Consider the following 23524-nt stretch of genomic DNA (forward strand, 5'->3'; position numbering starts at 1 on the left):
AGTGGGAGCCCCACTAGGCCGGGGTCTCGTCTGTTTTGTTCCCTGATGTGTCCCCTGTGCCATAACAATGCCTTGTGATCATAGCTGATGAACACATGCTCCCTGACATGTTCTTGTCACTGTTATTATAACACACAGATTGGGGCCCTGCCGTGGCTGACTTCCCTGAGGGAGAGCACGTTGCTCTGTTTTCAAATACTTTCTGTGCACGTTGGCCTCTCCCCAGACACGGGCACTTCTGCTGCATTAGAACCCACCCCTCCCTTCTCTCTGGCCCCGCAGGTGACCACAGGTATGTGTAGTGGCTAAGGGTGTGGGCTGGGCTGGCCCGAGGTTTCTCCCCTATGCACGTTGCTCCAGCTGGTGGGAATGTAGCAAGTAGCCCCCAGGCATTCCTGACCACCTCTCAGAATACCAAGCGATCAACTGTGTAGCAGGAAGCCTCTATTCATTTTGTAGTTAGAGGAAATGGAGACCCTGGAGAAAATGAACGTCTTACTCAGAGTCACAAAACTGAGCCAAGCCTGGAATCCAGATCAGGGTCCCTCCTCCACCCCACAGCACTAGGCAGGTCCCAGAGTCCCAACCTCCGTGAACATGTGGTGTCCATGAGCCCATCACGGGCTGGAGGGGCCATTAGAGATGACCTGGTCCTGATCTGGCGAACATGCAGTCATTCCACTCTCCCCTCTTGAACTTGGGGCAGACATCTCAAATCAATCCAGCCCTCCAAGCCCAGGAGTCGCCTGGGAGGGCTTCTCTGCAGAAAATTCCATCCAGTCCCTACAATTAATGAGGTGTCCTTGACATCATATTTCTTGGAATCTCTAACATGGTTCTGACAGGAAGCTGAGGAACTGTACCTCCCAAAGATTATGCACCAGTCACCAGGGAGCCAGAATTTATAGACACAGGTGTACAGGAAGTCTGAGCCTATCTAGGTCATGTGGTCTTCATAGTGCACACAATAAGAAATCTGGTTTCCATTGATTAAGGGTAAAGCATATTGGATGCTTGATCTCCTCCCTTCATCCTCTCCATAAGCCTGTGCAGTGGGGTCAGGTCCAGATGGGACACCTGAGGTATAATAATAATATCATCATCAGTGTTGTAACCGTGTATTAGAAGCCTATACACATTATCCCTCCACCTCCTCATAGCATACCTGGGAGGAGACTCCCAACTTGGTCTCATTTTGCACACTAGGGACCTGAGGTTCAGGGAGATGAAGTCCCTTGTCCAGGCCACAAGCCAGCAACAGGGAAAGAGAGGATTAGAAAGCAGTCTGCCCGAATCCAGAACTGAGGGCTGACCACCATCCCCTTGGTACCCTTTTAATTTCCATTTTGCCATGGGGATCCAGGTACCAGGTTGTTTACCTACTTTACCATAAGGCAGCAGAAGCCTGGGGCCAACTCCAGGTCTGAGTTCATTACATCACTCCCCACCCCCTGGGTTGCGGTCTTGAGGTGAGAACAATTCTCTCCACAAGATTTTCCTCAGATCCCTCAGCTCTGTGCCCACAACCAGGGGAAGAGGGACCTCAGATGTGTACAAACCAGGCTCAGACAGCGTGGAGGGTGGTCTGCTGACAGATCCAGGGCTCTGCTGGATGGGGTCCTCCATGTCCCAGCACCAGGCTTGGGCACCTGGGCTGCCACCCTCCCCCTGCTCTGTGCTCTGATGGTGGGACCACAGTTACGGTGAGGAAGGCTAGCTCCTCAAGCCTCTAGCCCTGCTTGTACTTTGTCCCAGCTGAGTTCATCCGGTTCCTACTGAGACGCAGGTGGGGGACCGGAGGAGATGGACACAGGTGACCCAGAGGTCTCTGCTGGTGCTATAAGCCCGATGCCAAGTGGGCACCCATCTGGGCTTCCTGGACCAGGTGTTCCATGTTGACACGGGCCCAGTCCACCAGGTATAACAACCAACTCAAACAGCAGACATCGGGGAATAAACATATTCAAGTCCAAGGACTCTCCTGCCCTACCAGCTGGCCTCAATGTGACCTGACCGTCCCTGAGGATGCAAGTGCTAGTTTCCTATCCTTGTAAAACCAAGGCCAGTCACCTCTCTTCCCTGACCCTCAGTATCCTCAACTGGAAAAGGAGGTTTTCATTGCCTACTAAGTGGGTTGTCGTGAGCACCAATGGTGAACATGCACCCGCAGTGCCAAGCCATTACCCGGGCCACAGTCTCCCTAGACTTTCCAGCAAAGAGGTTAAAATGATGACCTCTAAGCTCTCCTGTGGCTTTGATGTCTGTTGTGTTTCCAGTGTGGTTGTGTGACCCTTGAGTAGGCATCAGATTGGAGGAGGAAGACATGAGTTTACAAATGTGTTTCCAGGACTTCCTGTCGATTTGAATGGCAGGAGCTGACTCACCCTGGCTTCAATAAAAATAAAAAATAAGGAGTGAGACATGTATTTGAACAGGAATTTTTGTGGCAAAGAGGACTTCAGGTACACTTGGATCAAGGCACTATAACAATACATTGTCTCATTCCCTTTGTACAGCTTCTTTTTCTAGTGAGCTTTGCTGAAACATTTGTATATAAATGCTATCTTGAGGACAAAGTAGACCCAGGCAACAGGTGAAGACCTAAAGCCCCCTTTGTGAGTCATGAGATCTAGCTAAGGGTTTTTTCATTTCCTTTACATTTTCAAAGAACTAATATTAGTTTGGTTAATATTTTCAATTATTTTTCTCTTCTTATTATATTTACTCCTGCTGTAATCTTCACTATACTTTTTTAGTGATAACTTAGGGCTTAGTTATTCTTCTTTTTCTCATCCTTTAAGGTATAGATGCAGGTTGTTTATTTGGGTTTTTCTTGCTTCTTTATGTAGGTATTTATTTCTATTCTTCCTCACATTTTAGCACTAGGGATACTATGTACAACATGGTAACTATAGCTAGCAGTGATGTATGATATATAGAAACTTTGTTAAGAGAGCAGATTAGAAGAGTTCTCATCACAAGGAAAAACTGTTTTTTCTTTTTGATTGTATCCATATGAGAACTTGAATGATAGCTTAACCTATTGCACAGAAATCAAGCTGTTGTCTTCAACTTACACAGTGATGAATACCAACTTTTTTCTCACGAAAAGTGGAAAAAAGATGACTAAAAAAGTGTGAACCTTTTTTATGAGAGCTGACACTTCCTGAACTGTGTGTCTGTATAGGACAATGATGACAAGATAGCCTGAGTAGAGGTACCAGCTGGAAAACATGGTCTCATTGTTGTGGCAACATTGAGGCGTGGCCCCCACTTACTAGGAGACAGCTCCTGAGCAGAGTGGTGGGCAGAGGAGGATTGAGAAACTGGAGGGAGGGAAGGAATGATGACCAGCTGGTGGAACAGCCTGGACAAAGGTTCAGCACTGATCTGAGTGGGCTACTTCTCAAGAGAAGCCCTGAATTGTGAGTCCTCCTTGTGTATTTTGTGGGAGTGGGATTGTCACAAAATATAGACAGAGAGGAAAACTCTCATCCCTTTGCTATGCCAGGAGGGGAAGTGTCAGCTCTGACTTCCAACGGAATCCAGCTTCACCTCTGACCAGGTGTGTGGCCCTGGAGAACTCACTTTGCTTCTCTGAGACTCAGTTGCCACACCTCCTCCAAGAACCATTCACTGCATCACTCAGTAGAAATCAGAATTGAGTGAGATACTGTGTATAGATTTAATACGGGATTTTTCAGCACTGGTTGACAGTAATTCCACTGTGTCGAGGCTGACGTTCATCTTGTGCTCACCAGTTTCAGACTCTGGTAAAGCACTTTCCATTCATTGACTCATTTCATTCTCACATCAACACAACGAGGGAGGTTTTCCTGTTAACTCCATTGGGCAGGTTTGAGGACTGTGGTTCTGAGAGGTTAAGTAAGTTGGCTGAGATCACACAGCTGGCAACAGCAGAGGCCAGGTCATGCTCAGCTCTGTCCAACCTCTCACCTCACGTGTGTCAGGAGCCCCGGCACAGCCTGAACTGAGGTCTCTTGGGGGAGACCTGCTCCAAGGCCCCCCCAACCAAGCTGCCCCAGGGGCTCAAGGGCCTCCTATGGTGACTTGACCTTGTGGGGCATCCTTCAGACAGAAGGTCCTTGTGTGAAGCAGCGCTGGTTCGGGCCTCTGTGTGACCCTGTCCTCTTACCCCGAGTCTCCCATGGGGACCACAGTGGTTCTTCCCTCACAGAATTTCACACAGCACTGAGATGGTTCATGGCAAGATGGGCAAATGTTCTCTGGCCCTCTGGGCAGGAAAGTCAGATGGCGTCCTGAAAAGGAGAGGCCCAGGGTCCCTGAGGTGATAGCCTGGGTCTGTCCTCTACAGAGGTGACATGACTGTGAGTAAAGGGCTCTGTGCTCCAGACTCCAGGGCAAAGGGGAAGCTGAGGGCTTGCATGTTGAGAAGGGCCATGAGAGAATCCTCATCAGTCCTGGGTGGAAGAGAACAAGGCCAGGACAGCGGGACCTGCTCGGGGCGGGGGAGAGGTGGCTGAGTACTCAGAGAGATGTCTCCTTTCTGAGCAAGGATCCCATACCCATGGGTTTAAAATCCTAGTCCTGCCAGATGTTACCTTGTAATCTCAATACATCCCTTGTCCTTGTGAGCCTCAGTTTCCTCATCTGTCCAATGGGGACAAGATTGGTGTCTCCTGCAGAAGGGTCCTATGAGGAGGTCATGAGGTCAGTTGTGCTGGTGAAAGCAGCCCTCCAACATGGCGGTGGTGCAGCAGAAGCAGAGTGAGGCTGTCTCTACGTGATCTCAGGTCACCTTCTTGCCCATACTGGGCCTCAGTGTTCCTATTTTAAGACACGGAAGTGGAGCTGGATAATCCCAAAATTTCGTTCCAGCTATAGATTCAGGTCTCTGCTGCCCTGATGGCCCATACCTTGCCTTACCTGAGATTTCAGTGGAAGAAATGCAATGGGACTCACAGGAGGTGCAGAAATGGCTTTTTATCGCTGGAGGTGGAGGGTGATGAACATAGGATGTCCTGACTGTGAGGAGGAGTATCTAAGAGGTGTCCTTTGACTGGGCTCAGTTGTCACTCCTGGGGATGCTGGCAGCACCGAGGTCCAGAGGGAGACGGTACAGAGACTCAGTCACATCCCCGGGAACCAATCTGGAAGGAGACCCTGGTGTGAGGCATGGACATCCCGGGTCCCTTACCGGCTCCTATGTTCAGCAAACACGGCTGCAGGGGTACTTCCCCACAAACCCTGAGAGCTCTGAGGCTCGGGGAGGGACTGGCACCTGTGGTTTGGAGTCTTCCTCTGGCACCTGGCACTGACCCCTCCTCATCTCTTCACCATCCCAACTTCTCACCTTAGCAACAATGGCCGAAGTGAAAAGACTGAACAAGGCTCAGAGGAGCCTGGGTTCAGAGCTCAGTACATGATCAGGATCCGGGATCAGACTGAGATACAGGTCAGCGCTCTATCCATGACCAGTGGATAGAGGCTCAGTCAGGACTCATTCAACAACTGGAGTGAAAGCTATGCCTGATTGGGTTCTGGGCTCAGTCAGGGAGAAGAATCAAGTGCAGTCTGAGTGTGTGATTAAGGGTCAGGATTCGGTCTGTGACCAAGATCAGGGCTCAGGTGGCTACTAGAGAAAGAAGAGAAGCCAAGCTTTGCTTCTGCTTCTCCACAGACCCCTGTGTGTGTGTGTGTGTTGTGGGGGGTGTATATCCTCTTTCAGTCCACGGCCCAGCACCTGGCCCTCACCAGCAGGCAGGCATCACAGAGATTTTCCTCATCGGTGCTCTTTACTTTGTCTCTGGGATTTCATACAGTTCATCTGAAAGAACAAATCAATAGCAGTTCTCAGGTTGTAGCACTGGAAGCTGAATAGAAATCAGACACTAAAGGCTGAAACCATCCAGTGGGTCAGACTTGAAAGCCATGGACCTCTTACATGTCACTCCATCTCTCTCAGCCTCAGTTACTTCATCTATAAAATGGGTATGATGACATTACCCATCCCCCTGGGGTCATTCCAAGAATCCAGTGAGATAGTATATAAGAAGCACAGAGTGATGACCCAGTGAACTGGGTCTGTGGCTATTTTCTAGAAAAACTGCCTCCAGGACCCTGACACTGTTACTCACCCCACTTCTGTTGCCCCCCAGCCCTCGCAACCCCAGTCTTGCCAGGGACCCAGGTCAAGAAGAGCTTCCAGGGGTTGAAGGTGAAGCCATAGCTCCTCATAAGAAATAAAAGGTGAGGGGCGATGTTGATTAACAATGCCTACTTGATATGAAGCTCTTTCTGCTTTTTCTTTAAATCCACTCATCAGCTCAGCAGTGTTAACAATTTCCTTTCACTTGGGAGGAACCCAAGGCTCAGAGAAGTGGAGGCACTTGACCCCCACCCAACAGTTGCTAAGAAAACATCCAGGATTTGAACCCAGATCTGGCCAGTCCTCTTTCTCACATCATTCTGGGCAGCAGGTTCTGCCAGTGTGACAAAGGAGGGATAGAAGCTCTCAGAGGCCCAAGAGGCCATCGGCCTGCAAGGAGACCTCCGGCCACACTTTCCTGACTTGCTCACTACGAAGGGTCCTCAACTTCTCCAGGGTGCCCTGACAAGACCTCCTGGTGCAGCAGGCACAGAGCAGCGTGCCCTCCCCTGTAAGGATGCATAGGGTGCCCCCTCACCACTTCCCCAGGCTGTGACTTTCCGATGCGGTTCTTAACATGCTCCGCATCCTGGCTTTCAAGGAAACTGCGGACTAGCGGGCACAGCTGAGGGTCACAAGGAGCCAAGGAAAGAGAGAGAGACACAGAAATGCAGGGAGGGAAGGAAAGAGAGAGGTTGGGAGGTGAGGAGAGAGAGGAGAGACAGAGAAGGAAGAGGACTGGTTATTACCTGCTGTGAGCACCCTGCCCCACACCCACAGAGATGCTCAGTACTGGGGGCCCTAGAACTTCTGACCCTTAGGATTCTAGAGCAGTGGAAACCTAGAAGGCCCAAACCTGAGAACCAGAGGACACTGGGATTCTAAAACCTCAGAACATTAGAAATCTAGAATCTTGAAGAATCTAGATTTTTAACATTCCAGAACACTATGCCCTTAGAAATCTTGACATCGGGACTCTGAAACTTTGTAGAGTTAAATGGGCCCTGGAATGATAGAGAAATGGTTTTGTGTTTTTCACACTTTTGTGTGCCTACAATTCCCCGAGGATGTTGTTAAAATACAAATTACTGAGCAGCAGGTCTGGGATATGATCTGAGTCTGCATTTCTCATGAGTGTCATGAGGTCAGTGCTGCTGGTATGAGGACCACACTATGAGCATGACTCAAGTGCAGTAAATCACAGAACAACATGGAGGACTTTTTTTTTTTTTAAATAAAACCAGATTCCCAGCCCCCTTCCAGAGTTGACTGATATAGAATCTTTGGAATTTTGGGCACATGGTATATAAATGTTTTTTTTCATGTGATGCACATGAATCTGAACTATGGTATGTACAGTATTTTTTTTTAATTTAAATGAATTAAAATATTGTTGAATGAAGAAAAGTATTAGCTAAAAGGCCTACTGGCAGTCCATGTGTATGGCAAATGGTTTAAGTGTGAGACCCAGTGATTTTGGCTCCAGTCAGGCCCCTGCTCACCTCCTCTCCAAGCCAGGCCAAGTGAAGGGGGGCAGGTAGCAACTGATTGCCCCAAGGAAGTTGGACCCTCAGAAAAGAAGGTGTCCAGAGAGTACAGTCCAGCCAGGGAAAGTCACACCTGCGCCCACCAGGCCTGGTTCTGCACCCCAGGAGTGGGGGACTCACCTCATAATGCGTTACCAGGGACAACGCCTCATTCATGAGATTGACTGCAAAGTCCACAACCTCGTTGAGCAGTCCAATGCGCCTGGAGAAGAGAGGACACTGATAAAGGTTGGTGAAGTTGGCAGAGCAGCCAAGCAAGAGCAGTGGGAAGAGGGCAGGAGAAGGTGAAACACCTTGAAGCCAGGTGACTTGGGCCTCTACCCAGGGGGATCATCACTTAGAACCCCATGGTTTTCCAGCAGCTCACCCCAGTAACTCATGATAGTCTCATCACAACCCTGAGACCTCACTGATCCAACCATCCATTCTATCCATCCTCCATTCCTCCATCCAACCATCCATCCATTCTTCTATCCATCTATCCATTCTTCTCCCCACCCATCCATCCATTCTTCCATCCATCCGTGCATCTAGTCATCCATTCATTCATTAATACATAGTTAGAGACCACCAACTATGTGCTCAAAAGCAAGACTGACTGGTGACACAGTGATGAGCAAAGCACAGCAACTCCTAATGTGGTACCTGAATACTGGGTAGGATAAAAGTTTTGTTTGGAGTTTCCAGCAAGAGCTTATGGAAAAACCCAAAAGACTTTTTGGCCAATCCAGTAGTATCACGTTTTCCTAAGGCTGACTCCTTCCCACCTTCAGTTCTCGGCGTAACTGTCACCTCCTCAGGGCAGCCTTTGTGACTGCTTGCCTAAAGGAGGGCTTTCTGTCAGAGCGCCTAGTAAGGTGTGCTGTTCTGCCTGGGGATGATGGCAATCAAACATTTTCCATGTGTGTTCTTTACTGCTGGACTGAATGCTCCCCTGTCTGTCATTCCCTCCAGAGACTAAGCTCCATGAGAACAAGCACCTTGCCAGCAGTCACCAGTACTTTCTCCTGAGCTCAGAATGGTGCCTGCCTGTATGGAGCAGCTGCTCCACACCTTTTTGGCTGAGGGAATAAATGAAGTAAACATACGATTGAATATTTAAAGACAACTTGTGACAAGTATTGAGAAGGCTGAGAGTAGAATCTTATGAGAGAGAAGAAGAGGAACCTTGTTTTAGACCCTAAATGATGAGACAAACATGAAAATGGGATGCAGGAAAGGTGTCCTAGGTGCCTGAGCAGCCCAAGCACAGGTTCTGAGTGGAAGGAGTTTGTCTGAGGCTCAGAGCAAAAGCTACTGTGTCTAGGGCAGAGTGGGCAAGGTGTGGATTCAAATCAGGTAGAGCCTAGATGACCCTGGGAGGGTCTGAGATTCCACCTAAAGTGGAGAGAAAAGTCCCCAGAGGGTTTGGAGCAGCAGAGTGGAATGCCATTTACAGATACGGACACTGAGACCCGGAAGGCAGGATGGTTTCCCTGGCGCTATAGGCTAGGCAGTGTCCAGTAGAGCTCAGGCATTTGGACTTACATCTCAGTCTTTCCATGTGCCAGTAGTCTGCAGACCTGTTCTATCTTTTCTTTTGGGGGTCTGTAGGCAAAGCTGTGATCAGATGCCTTGTTGGGGAGGATGAACTGACCTCTGCACATGACTCAGCTTCGTTCCTTTCCAAGGTCAACCTGCCCTAGCCTTCAGCTTCCAGACTAATTCTCTCCCAGCCAGGACCAGGATCAGCCTTTCTCCTTCCACCCTCTTCCTGGGACTAAACATCTTTTTTCAAGCACACAGTTTAAGATGTAGATTTGGTGGGTTATCAGAGATCAGTGATTTAAATGGAGAGGGCTCAGTTTTCAAGATGTCATTTTTAGGAAATTTCCAGTGGGAGGAGGATGACTTGGGGACAATCTGAAATTAGAGCCCATAGCAGGTATTTACTATTCCTCTTGCCCTCTCCTAACAAGAGGCAGGAAAGTAAACACAGTGAATTATTATTATTATTATTATTATTATTATTATTGAGGGACACTATGTAATACGAGACCGGTCAGTTCTTCGAGTAGACATAACAATGTTAAATGTGCATGCATCTAACAACAGAACTTCAAAAAACATGAAGCTAAAACAGGTAAAGCTGAAAGGTGAAATACAGCAATTCACAGGTATGGTTGGAGAGATCAACACTCCAGTCTCAGTAAGGGGACAAACAAAGAGACTGAAAGTCAGCATGGATATTATTATTACTGAGAGCTTAGTATGTGCCAGGCTGTATGGTAAACACTTCCATTTTCTCATTTGGCTAACACAGTAGCTTATGAGTTCAGTGTTCTTACCATCTTTCATTTACAGATGTGGAAACTGAGGCATCTAGACGCTAAATTGATGACAAAACCACAAGTTAGTAGAAAAGCTAACTTGATTCCAAAGTCTAACCTCTTTTTTTCATATTCTGCTCCTTCCCAGGTAAGGAATAGGGCTGAGATGACGAGTCCCAGCTCCTCCGACGCCCCCTCTCTGTTGAGATGTGTGCACCTGGCCTGCCCAGCACGGTGAGTGAGATGATGTGTTGATCGCTCCTGCATTCTTCCAGGACCACCTTGGAGTCACCATGTCATCATCAGTTTCAACGCCAACACAAAACTGCAGGACCAAGTTGAGGGCCAAGTCGACAATCTCACCCAACACAGGCCTGCAGGGAAATAGGTTCACAATGAACAGAGGTGGAGAAATCTCTTCACATTGCCCACTTTAATCTCTTCCTTGTGTGGACATTATATGGGATGTCTATTGACAAGGACAGGCCTGGTGTGCTGCGGTCCATGGGGTCACAAAGGTTGGATAGACTTAATTGCTGCATGACAAGTGGACAATGTTAATACTATCTGTTTTCTTTATGGAATTTACATTCTTACATTAAGAATTTCTTCTTCTGGCCACAAGGGTTTGGCTCAGGCGACATTTCTATAGAGTATCACACCAATGATTAAAACAAAAATAAGAGTTCACATTTCCTAAGAGAATACTATGTTAGGTATTTCCAAAAAGGTATCTTACCTGGATTAATCCATTTAATCTCTATAGCAACACCATTTGAAAAAAGTACTATCACTATCTCTGTTTTCAGAATGAGGAAACGTGGTATAGAGAAGTTAAGTAACTATCTCAAGATATCATAACTAGTGAATGATGAAGTCATAGCACACTTTAATTTACTCCCACGCATCCTCGTTTCCTATCTCTTTGTCTCTTCAAAGTAATTAAAATGCTTAGAAATTATATTTTTCATATAGTTTTCACATGCTATTCATTAAATACCGTACACTGCTATACGGGTCATACTGCCATTTAAAGAGAATTTTGAGAGACAAAATGATGCTGGAGGAAACTTTGCCAAAGAGTTGTAAGTGTTCATGTCTTCTCAGTTCTCAAGTTTTATGATTAGATAAGTGTTAAGAATTTGGAAATATATTTTATGGGGGATTTTTAAAAAAAAAGAGATTTGGTTATGGGAAGACTTTGTTAGAACATTTTAAAGGTTAGGATTCTAGAGTTGCAAGGACCTCCTTATTTTACCGATTGAGAGACTAAGGCAGCAGGATGAAAAAGTGCCTGATTTCAAATTGGAGATCTACCGGCCACACCACCCTGCACCCCCCAAACCTCAAAGTCCAAGACATATTCACAGGTTGACGTTGACTTCAGCAGTGACGGGGATTTTCACTATAGCACCTTTGCAATCAGGAGTCTCTTCGAATGTGATATCCAGGATGTGCAGATTCCTGATTTTCACCCTGTGCAAAAACCACAGTTCACTCTTGTTATTCCTCTTGACAGCCATTGCTGGGCTCTTGTCTATGCCAGCCTTGTGCTGAGCAGTTGAGCCTCATAGACCTTGCCTGCTTTGGTCTCATGAGAGTCCTGCTCAGGGGTTGGATTCTCTCCATTGGATGGCCTGGCAGACTGACGATCAGACAGCTGTGATTTCCCTCAAGACTCCAAGGGTAAATATATGTCAGAGTCAGAATTTTTTTTTTAATTGATATATAGTTGCTTTAAAATGCTATGCTAGGTTCAGCTGTGGGGCTTCCATGGTCACTCAGAGGGTAAAGAATCTGCCTGCAATGCAGGAGACCCGAGTTTTATCCCTGGTTTGGGAAGGTCCCAGGAGAAGGAAATAGGAACCCACTTCAGCATTCTTGCCTAGAGATTTCATGGGCAGAGGAGCCTGGTGGGCTACAGTCCAAATCATTGCAAAGAGTATGACACGACTGAGCAACTAACACTTTCACTTCTCATTAGGTTCAGGTTACAGCAAAGTGATTCAGATATAGATATATATAGATATAGATGTATTTTTATTTCAGATTCTTTTCCCTTATAAGTTATTACAAAATACTGAGTATAGTTCGCTGTGCTGTATAGTAGGTCCTTGTTGGTTGTCTATTGTATATATAGTAGTGTGCATATATTTATGCCATACTCGATAATTAGTCACACTGTTTTCCCTTTTGGTAACCATGAGTTTTTTTTTTTAATTGTCAATGAGTCTTTTTGTATAAGATTTTAGTATCATATTTTAGATTCTATGTATTAGTGGTATCTATGATAATTGTCTTTCTCCCTTTGAACTACTTCATTTCGTATGCTTATCTCTACATCCACCCACTTATTGCTGCAAACAGCATTATTTCATTCTTTTTTATGCAGAGCCAGAATTAGAACCCAGAATGCTTGACTCCCAGACTTCATGTGCAGGGCTACCTACATGGTGTGAATTCTATTTTCCTCTCTCCTGAGACCAAACTTTTATACTCAATTATATTCAGAGAAGGAAAGTCTTATCTTTGGGAAAAGGAATTTAGGCAACAGCAAACAGGTAGAGGAGGGGGTGAAGAGAACCTTCATCCTGAGTCTGATATCACAGAAGAGAAAGCCTAAACCCAGGAGATACCTGGATAGCCCATGCAGCCCTCTAATTTTTCCAAGCTCTGGTGGAGTTGGCCTGAGACCACTTCTGCTCTGTAGGAATACACAAGGTTTATTCATATTCCCTGGTGGCTCAGCTGGTAAAGAATCCACCTGCAATGTGGGAGACCTGAGTTCGATCCCTGTGTTAGGAAGATCCCCTGGAGAATAGAATAATAACTCACTCCAATATTCTGTCCTAGAGAGTTCCATGATCTGCATCGCCAAAGAGGTTGCAAAGAGTTGGACATGACTGAGCAACTGTGACTATGTAGATCACAACAAACTGTGGAAAATTCTTAAAGAGATGGGAATACCAGACAACCTTACCTGTCTCCTGAGAGACCTGTATGCAGGTCAAGAAGCAATAGTTAGAACTGGACATGGAACAGACTGGTTCCAAATAGGAAAAGGAGTACTTCAAAGGTGTATATTGTCCCCCTGCTTATCTAACTCATATGCAGAGTACATCATGTGAAATGCCAGGGTGAATGAAGCATAAGGTGGAATCAAGATTGCTGGGAGAAATATCAATAACCTCAGATACACAGATGACACAACCCTTATGGCAGAAAGCAAAGAGGAACTAAAGAGCTTCTTGATGAAAGTGAAAGAGGAGAGAGGAAAAGCTGGCTTAAAACTAAACATTCAAAAAATGAAGATCCTGGCATCTGGTCTCATCACTTCATGGCAAATAGATGGAGAAACAATGGAAACAGTGACAGACTTTATTGTTTTGGTCTCAAAAATCACTGCAGATGATGACTGCAGCCATGAAATTAAAAGATGCATGCACCTTGGAAGAAAAGCTATAACCAGCCCAGAGAGCATATTAAAAAGCAGAGACATTACTTTGCCAGTAAATGTTCATCTAGTCAAAGCTATGGTCTTTCCAGTAGTCATGTATGGATGTAAGAGTTGAACTATAAAGAAAGCTGAAGGCCAAAGAATTGACGCTTTTAAATTGTGGTGTTGGAGAAGACTCTTGAGAGTCCCTTGGACTGCAAGAAGATTCAACCAGTGAATCCTAAAGGAAATCAATCCTGAATATTCATTGGAAGGACTGATGCTGAAGCTGAAACTCCAATACTTTGGCTACCTGAGGCAAAGAACTGACTCCTTGGAAAAGACCCTAATGCTGGTAGATTGAAGGCAGGAGGAAAAGGGGACGACAGAGGATGAGATGGTTGGATGACATCACTGACGCGATGGACATGAGTTTGAGCCAGTTCCAGGAGATGGTGATGGACAGGGAAGCCCTAGCATGCTGCAGTCCTTCGGGTTGAAAAGAATTGGATACAACTGACTGACTAGACTGAACTGAGTGACTTTCACTTTCACTTTTTGTCTTTGATATTTAACTTAGGTACCCAAAGAGATGTATTCTCTTTTCTGGGAACAAAAATCTCCAAATGAAGCATCAACTCACCCTGTCAGAGTGTTCACTACTTCAAAAATTGCAGAAACGAGTTGTTCCAAGAAGTTCTTAGTTTCCTCGGTCTTCTCCTGGGTCTCCTCAGCAGTCTTCAGTTGCTGCAAGATAGCTGCAAAAACAATCTCCTCTTAGTGTGGTACACAATTTACGAAGCAGCTCCTACGCACCAGGTACTAACTGAGAGTAATATGAAAGAACTATGTTATTTCATTTAATCTCTGTAAGAACTCCATAAAGTAGGTATTACTAACATCTGCACTTTCAGATGAGGAAATAAAAGATCAAAAGTTTAAGAAACTGATCAGAGTCACATAGCTAGGAGACCTTGTTCTTTTTATGCCGCCTTTACGCTAATACATACTCATTATTCATCAACAAAGCAGTCAATCCCCTGAGCAGGCAATAGGTATTGATTGCACTTCAGCTTCTAGTAGTGAAGCACTAATGAGCTGCTTATGCAAACAAAATAAATGTAGAATAAAATAAGAAGTGGAAAATCTAGAATCAAAGAAAATATACAGGTTTAAATCATGAAAGTGGCAAACAGGAATCCCTGAATGACAGCTTTACATGAGACCTAGGAAAGAGTTGACTAATAGAGGAGAACAAGGACAGAGTCCTAATGGACAGAGGAAAGAGGGATTTGATAGAGGAAGTGACATGGCAGGTGTAGAATGGCATATTTGAAAAGTATTAAGAAAATATGTATAGAAAATAATTCAAATGAGAAACAACAAGGCAACAACTCGCTCAAAGAAGAAGAAAAGGCTGCAAGAAAAAGTATGTAATCAAAGTACTGCAATGTGGCTCTGCAATGGACAGTACCTAGTTATAACGATGCAGCGAAGGAAACTACATCTGGTCTTAGAACTTACTAGGCAACTCTGATGCAGACACCTCTGCTTCTGTGTTCAGAAGCATTGCTGTTTTACCAGCAATGAAATTGGAAAGTAGGTCCCTCCTGTATCTATGAGACTGCCTAAGCCCTGGCAAGGTTTGAAGGGCAATCCTTTACAGAAGATAGCTTCTCCTACAAAGAATGTTTAACAGTGTCCCAGTAATGTTTCCAAAAAGTGAAAAGAATACCAAGTTCTTTCACGAAATTAGAATTACAAGGAAATATGATTCACAAGAAAGGTAGGTAATTTTAAAGCTAGCTAGGATAGTCAGAAATTTGTTTCAAGTTCATTAATTCAAATTCCTAAGAAAATTGGATGACCCAACAGAGGAATATGATACAAAATATAAATTAAATATTTAAGTTACAATACATAAATGGCTAATAAATAGGAAAAAATGAGGGAATGCTTTCATAATTAGAGAAATGCTGTGATGAATTATAACCTTTATCTGTGAGACTGGAAAAAATCTCAGTTGTTCAAACTACTGCTGTCAAGAGAGTAGAAAAAAGGTACTCTCACAAATGATTGGAGAAACTATTAACATAGGGGATTATTTGTCAATACGTGCTGTAAATTAAAATATGCATACATTTCCAACTTTTGAAATGTCACTTTGAGGATTTTATCCTATGAATATATTAGCAAAGTTTACCATGATATAAGATGTAAAGTGATATTCAGGTAAGTATTGCCTGTTTCTAGAAAAATAATAAACAAAGGAACCAGGAATCAGTCACCTCTCTCAGTAAACCACCCATAAGGAGCTGCCCCTGCTGGCAGCCTTTGGGAATACAGGCGTAGTATTTAGGAAGCAAGCTTCTAGATCCCCCTGATCATCCCTGTTGTTGACTCACTTTCAAGTGTACTGTCAAGATTGTCAAGTTCTTCCTCAAGACCAGATTTCAGCTTCCTCAGAACATCTTTGCCAAGATTGTCAAGAAGAGACACTGAGGTCCCGGCAGGCAGGCCGCACAAGAGAACAAGTTTCCAAAGCTGAAACATCTTGTCCTGACACCTGGATAGTCATGGGAAGAACAGGAGGAGTGAGAATTACCCACAGGGACATGGCATCGTGGATGAGCACCTATGACTCTTATACTCAACACTCGTTGACGATAGCTGTGGTTATCTCCTCTCTTACAGATGGGCAACCCAGGTCAAAAAGCTAGAGAAACTTGCCCAGAGATAAACAACCAGTGAATAAAGGAGCTACAATTTGAAAAGTCACACTTGACTCCAGGTCAATTCTCTTTGGAGGTCATTTGCACATGCTGGTTACTCTGCATGGAACATTTCCCTCTTCTTTTCATTTTTAGGTGAATCACTTCTTACTGACTTTCCAGCTTCAGTAGGACATCATGTCCTCTTGAACTCTCCTCAGACACTAGGTTAGGTGGACTCACTCCACCAACTTGCTGCCTTCATTCACTGTTCAGAGTCCTGGGTACCAATTAGTGACAAGTTGGCTGCCTTTCCCACCAGGCTGTGAATTCCTTAGAGAAGGGATTTTGACTTATTTCACAATGAGTTGAATTCCCAACTCATAGTGAAAAAAACTGCCACTAGTAAGCACAACAAAATAAAGTTTGACAAATAAAAGTATGAACAAATAAGTGGGCACCACATCATGATGCTGCATTCATCATCAGTTTGACATTTCTCCTAATTGAGTCTATTTCTTAGTTTGCCTCATTCAAAATATTAGCTAATTCAAGTGGCCCCACCCCTCTGCCTCTTGTCCTTGAGCCTTGGAAGGGCTTCCCTGGTGCCTCATGGGAAAGACTGTAGTGCATGAGACCCAGACTCAATCTGTGGGTCAGGAAGATCCCCCGGAAAAGGAAATGGCAAACCACAGCAGTATTCTTGCCTGGAGAAATCTATGGGCAGAGGAACCTGATGGGCTACAGTCTGTGGGGTTGCAAGAGTCAAACACAAGTGAGCGGCTATTTTAATCTCTATGCCACTTTTCCCCAATGCCTTCTGTAGGCCTCTATGTGGAGTGACAATAAGGGGGAAGCCCACCATTCACAGGTTTGAAGAAAAATACTTACAAAGTCCTTGCTCCTCTATACAGTCTCCTGGAATTCTGCTGGGTGGTGATGGTACTTATATTGATGGCGATGGGGAGGGAGGCTGCCCCCGATACAAGCTCTGCGTCCAGAGCCATCCAAGGAGACTCCAATGAAAATAAGCCCTGTCCAGAGTGAACAGAGAGACTTCCAAAGCAAAGGTCAGCCAGGACACTTGAACTGGATGACTATGGAGAGGACTTTGTGCCAAGACTAAGAGCAGGTTCTCATGGAGCCTCCAGCTACCAACATGGTGGCCATGTGGGTGGGGTCTGGGATTAAACTGAGAATGAATGAATCGGAGAATATTCTGGTAGAAGGATCCATGGTGATCATCTAGCTTAATTTTATCAGCATTTGCAAACTCAGGCTCAGAGAGGGAAAGCAGCCAGCCTCTAAGAGAGGGACAGAGATGGGGCTAGGCTTGCGGCCCATCGTAGCATCAGGGTCAGTGACCAGTGAAGTCGTTCTTCCCAAACCTTCTCTTGTGTCTTAGCACTCTCCATAACATCCCTCCCAGTGGAACCAGCCTCAGGAAAAATGTTTGCAATGACGGGTTGCTCAGGACCCACCCTCCCCATCTACCCATTCCATTTAGTCAGTAGAGTTTCTCCTGAGAGTGAATATAGTCTACCTCCATATATATCCCCATATATGCAGTATCCCTCTGCACACTTGCCCTCAACTTTTCTATTCTCAATGATGCTGCCAGAAGTTAAAGCTCTCACCTTAAACAGAAGTCCCCATCATGGCCCCTGTGTCATCTACTCACTGCCACCCCAAATACATCTACCTCTCTCTCCATGGCTGTACTGTCTTCCTTTTTTTCTAGAAAAATACCAGCATCATTGCTGCCTTGGCCCTCTGCACAGACCATTCCCTCTTTACAGAACTCTCCTCTTGAAGCCAGTGTGAGTTGGGTCCTGCCATTCAAACGCACAGTAAGTCCTGACTCCACACATTTACAAATTCATATCAACTCCTCCCTTTAGATGACAACTCCAGGGTCAACTAACCACACTGGAAACATAACTTACAGGAAAGCCATGGGAGAGCTTAGAGTTCAACTTAACCTCCTTGCTGGGAAGGCTGGGCAGCCTATGGTCCAGAGAAGGAGAAGGACACATCCAAAGCTACACATGAAATGAACTCAACTTATTTCCCTCTTCCATTTCATATGTTTTAGGTCTGTTGAAGTTTTCTGCTTGGGCAATATATTTTTAAAACAAAGATTAAATACAATTATTAATAAGTTTGCTTTAACTATGGATATCTGAGCACCTCTCTAGATACTTAGAGTCAGGATCTGCAGGGTGGATGACCAGAAGTGGAGGTAACTGGACTAGCGTGGCTCAAAGGTACTTTTGACCTTGAGTTCAAAGTTCTGATCCCAACACCATCCTCTGGAACCCTTCCTCTGCCTAGACATGACCACAGAACACTAAGTGCTTATCCTGCTTCAGCTTGTTTCATCTCATAAGCAACCAGACGGGGGTGTTACTGTTCTTATTTCTTGACCGAGAGGCATAATACTCAGAAGGGGAGGATAACTTGCTCAAGGTAGAACAGATGGGAAGGGGCAGATCTGGAGAGGGCAACCAGTTCTTCATCCTCTCCCTTCGAGATCAGCTGTTCTAACTCAGCCTCTGGGAGCAGCAGCAAGTCTCACTCTTTGGCCCCAGTAAGTCCAGGGCAGTACCTGGCCATTTGCTTGGCACTGCAGGACTGTTTTCACCATTGGTGCTCATGACAACTCCCTAAGGAGGTTTGGAAAGTTCCATTTTCCGGTTGAGGTAACTGAGGTCCAGGGAAGGGAGGTGACAGCCATAGGTCTCACAAGGACAGGAACCAGCAGTTGCAATCTCAGGGAAGGACCTTTCTCTCAGATCACACTGAGGCCAACTGGTGGGGCAGGAGAGTCCTTGCACTCGAATACCCTGTTTATTCCTTGACCTCTGCTGTTTGAGTTGGTTGTAATGCCTGGTGAATTAGGCTCAGGTCAACCCGGAACTCCCAGTCCAGGAAGCACAGATGGGTGCCCATATGGCATTAGGCTGGGAGCACCAGCACAGCTCCAGGTCACCCAGGGTCAGTCTCCTCCGATCACCTACTGCACCTCAGCAGGAACCTGTAACACTTTGACGTGAGCGCGACCAGGTCAAAGTAGTGGTAGGACCAGAGGCTTGGGTAGCTAGGATTCTTCAGGCTGAATATGATCCTGTCATTAGAGCACAGGGCAGGTGCCCAAGCCTGGGGCTGGGACATGGAAGACCCCATCCAGCCAAGCCTTGGACTGGTCAGCAGACTCACCTCCCAGGCTGTTTAAGCCCAGTTCTGCAAACGTCCAGGCCCTTACTCCCCTGGTTGTGGGCACAGAGCTGAGGGCTATGCCAGAATCTTGTGAAGAGAGTTTTTCCGCCTCAGGAACACAGCCCAAGGGGCCGGTGTGATATAGTGAGTCCAGACCTGGTGTTGGCCCCAGGCTACTGCTGCCTCTTGTAAAATGCAAGACAACTCCATGTCTAGTGGCAAAATACCCCAGCTCTGGGGTTGGGCGGACTGGATTCAAATCCTCTTTTTGCCTATTGCTGGCTGTGTGGCCTGGACAAGGAGCTTCTTCTCCCTGAGGCTTAGGTCCCCTAAGTGTGAAATGGGACTAACTATGGGCCTCTCCTCCCAGGGGTGCTGTGGGAAGTGGTGGGATAATGTATGTAGGCCCCTGATAGACAGTTGCTACAGTGATGTTAATGATTACAGTTGTTGCTGGTGTCTGGTCACCTCACTCCCTTCCACCTCAGGTTTCTCATCTGTTTATGACCCCACTGCACAGGGTTATGGAGAGGCTGTAGTGGGTAGATTATGCAGCCAATATGCTTAATCAATTGCAACTGCATTCATTATTTTTGCCTTCTGTAAAGACTAAATGAGCTTGAATGGGCTTAGATCTACAGGGTACCTATGTTCACAAATTCTGCCACACTTGGGTGCTGATATATATAGCCCTTGGCACAGATGTTTCCTCACTCAGCCCCAGTCTCCCCTCTGGAGTCCAGTTAGGGAGTCTCAGGAGAATTCTGATTGATTGTAGGGCCTGGATGGAGCTTTCTGCCAAGATACCCTCCCAGGAAGCTCCTGGGCTAGGATTGATTAGTGATGTCTGCCACAAGTTCAGGATGAGAGAGTGGAGACACTGCATGTTTCCCAGTGCAGGACCAAGTCATCTCTAAGGTCCCTGCAGCCAGTGCTGGGTACATCAACACCACATGTCCAAGGAGAGAGGGACCCTGAGACTTGCCTGGGGCTGGAGGAAAGAGAAGGAGACCCTGATCTGGGTTCCAGTCCTGGCTCTGTTCAAACAACCTGCTTTGTGAGCCTGAGCAAGACATTTGTTTTCTCCCAGGGTCTGTCTCCTCTAACTACAAAATGAACACTGGTTCTCTGCTAGACAGCTGACACTTCGGGGCTCTGAGAGGTGATCAGGAACATCTGGGGCTACCTGCTACATTTCCATCAGATGGCACAACTGGAGCTCTTGCCTTGCAGGAATCCCACCCGCTCCTTGGGCACAGAGATAACTGCCCACTCTCTGAGGCCATGAGGGCCAGGACCACGGGGCATCATCCCCAGGACCTGACACACAGTTGCTCAGCAATTATCTATTACAACCTGCAGAAGCATTTTTCTTTACCACTGATTAATTAAAGTGCACACATTTAGACACTCATACACTTTATTTGTAACAGTGTAATATGCTTGCTCTTAGAGTCAGCCTTGGGTGTGCATCCCAGACTTTTCCCTTGTTGGTTGTCTGACAGAAGGCAAGCACACTAACATCTCTAGGCCTTTTTTTTTGTTTTGTTTTGTTTTTTAACATGAAACCTAGAAAGTCCTAGGACATTCTAATTACCTTAGAATAGTTGCTCAGTTATCTGAGGAAATGTCCGTAGAGGTCCCAGGCTATCCTTGGCTAGATAAGATGCTTCATGAATAATAGAGATCTATGTCATTACTATTACTGCAATAAACAGTACTGAGTAGTGACCAAAAACAGCATTTAGGTGCCCAGGAAATAGGGAGGATGACAAGGGGCAGGGTGTGCAGTTCTTGAAAGTGTGATGGGTCTGGGTTCAAACCTGGCTGTGCCTTGTGAGCTTTCCCTCTCATAGACTCAGTTTACTCACCTGTAAAGTGGGCACAGTCGTTGTCCCTACATCCCTGAACTGGTCTGAAGCATGCACAAGTTAACGTGTAGAAACCTGGACACGCATTCCCTAGAAAGGTGCTCTCCTTGCTGTTCCACTGGAGTGGGAGCCCCACAAGGCAGGGATCTTTTCTGTTTTGTTCCCCGATGTGTCGCCCGAGTCATCACAATGCCTGTGATCTTAGGTGATGAACACATGTTCTGCGACATGTTGTTGCTGCTGTTGTTATAACACACAGATCGGCGACCCTGCCCCTGGGTGACTTCCCTGCAGGAGAGCCATGCTGCTGTTTTCAAGTGCTTTCCAGGCATGTCTGCCTCTCCCCAAACACTGGGCACTTTTGCTGCATTAAGCCCACCCGTCCCTTCTCTCTGCTTCCCTGTCAGGTGACCACAGGTGTGCGTTGTGCTTTAGAGTGTGGGCTTGGCTGGCCCAAGTTTGCTCCCCTGTGCATGTTGCTCCAGCTGGTGGGAATGTAGCCAGTAGCCCCCATTTGTTCCTGATCATCTCTCAAAGCCCCATGGGGTCAGCTGTCTAGTAGGGAACCTCTGTTCATTTTGTAGTTAGAGGAAATGGAGACCCAGGAGATAATGAATCTCTTACTCAGAGTCACAAAATAGGTTATAAACTGGGAAAGACTGGAACCCAGATCAAGGTCTCTCCTCCCTACCACAGCACTAGGCAGGTCCCAGAGTCCCAACCTCCATGATCATGTGGTGTCCATGGGCCCATCACAGGTGGAGGGACCTTTAGTGGTGACCTGGTCCTGCCCTGGTGAACATGCAGTTGTTCCACTTTCCCCTCCTGGACAGTGGCAAACATCACTAATCAATCTTGCCCTCCAAGCCCAGGATTGCCTGGGACGTCTTCTCTGCAGAAAACCTCATCGAGTCCCTACAATCAATGAGGTGTATTTGACACCATAGTTCTTAGAGTCTCTAACATGGTCCTGGAAAGGAAACAGAGGCTTAGTGAAGAACCGCATCTCCCAAAGTCTATACACCAGCCACCAAGGGAGCCAGAATTTGTAGATATAGGTCGACTGGAAATCTGAGCCCATCTAGGTCATGTAGTCTTTATAGCACACAAAATAGGAAATGTAGTTGCCATTGATAAAGCATAAAGCATATGGGATGTTTCATCTCCTCACTTCATTCTCTCCACAACCCTGTGCGGTGGGGTCATGTACAGATGGGAGACCAGAGGTGGAGGGGAGGAAGTGATCAGACACCAGGAATAATTATAATATCATCATCACTGCTGTAGCCATGTATCAGGGGCCTGCCCACATTATCCAAATGCATTTCACAGCACACTGCAGAGGAGAATCCCAAGCGTGTGAGTGCTGAGTGGCTTCAGTTGTGTCCGACTCTGTGCGACCCTAAGAAGTGCAGCATGCCAAGCTCTTCCATCCATGGGATTCTCCAGGGAGGAATAGTGGAGTGGGTTGCCATGCCCTCCTCCAGGGGATCTTCCCAACCCAGGGATCAAACCCACATCTCTTATGTCTCATGCGCTGGCAGGTGGGTTATTCACCACTAAAGCCCCCTGGGAAGCACAGAGTCCCATACGTACTCTCATTTCACAGAGAAGGGACCTGAGACTCAGGGAGGAGTCCCGTGTTCAGTCCACATGTCCAGCAATAGGAAATGAGGGGATTCGAACCTAGTCTGCCCGAATCTAGAGCTGAGGTCTGAGCACCACTTCCTCTGTGCCTTTTTTGCCATGGGGATCCAGGTACCATGTAGTTTTAGCCAATTTACAGTGGGAAAGCAAAAGCCTGGGGCCTCCAGCGGATCTGAGTTCACTACATCTGTCTCCAACCACTGGGCTGTGATCCCAAAGCCAAAAATTCTCTTCACCAAAATTTTCCACAGCCTACACCGCTGTCCCCACACCAAGGGAAGGAGGATCCCTGATGCTTGCAGAACTGGGCACAGACAGTGAAGAGGGTGGACTGCTGACAGTCCAAGGCTCTGCTGGATGGGATCTTCCATGTCCCAGCCCCAGACATGGGCACCTGGGCTGCCACCTTCTCCCTGCTCTGTGTTCTGAAGACAGAACCACAGTCAGGGTGAGGAAAGCTGGCTCCTCAAGCCTCCAGCCCTGCACCTATTTTGTCTTGACCTTGTTCATCAGGTTCCTACTGATGTAGGAGGGTGACCAGAGGAGATGGACCCTGGATGACCTGGAGCTCTCTACTGGTGCTCCCAGCTGATTCCAAGTGGGCATCCATCTGTGCATCCTGGACCCAGTGTTCCAGGTTGACGGGGGCCCAAT

The 23524-nt window shown here is 46.4% G+C and overlaps 1 pseudogene; it reads right to left on the bottom strand.

Annotated features, from left to right (window-relative positions):
* Positions 1–6440: 6440 nt before the first annotated feature.
* The window catches only part of LOC133044287 (short palate, lung and nasal epithelium carcinoma-associated protein 2A-like), a 52052-nt pseudogene continuing 34968 nt past the window's right edge, over positions 6441–23524 (bottom strand).

The sequence above is a fragment of the Dama dama genome, chromosome 23, assembly GCF_033118175.1.
Source record: "Dama dama isolate Ldn47 chromosome 23, ASM3311817v1, whole genome shotgun sequence".
Classification (NCBI taxonomy): Eukaryota; Metazoa; Chordata; class Mammalia; order Artiodactyla; family Cervidae; genus Dama; species Dama dama.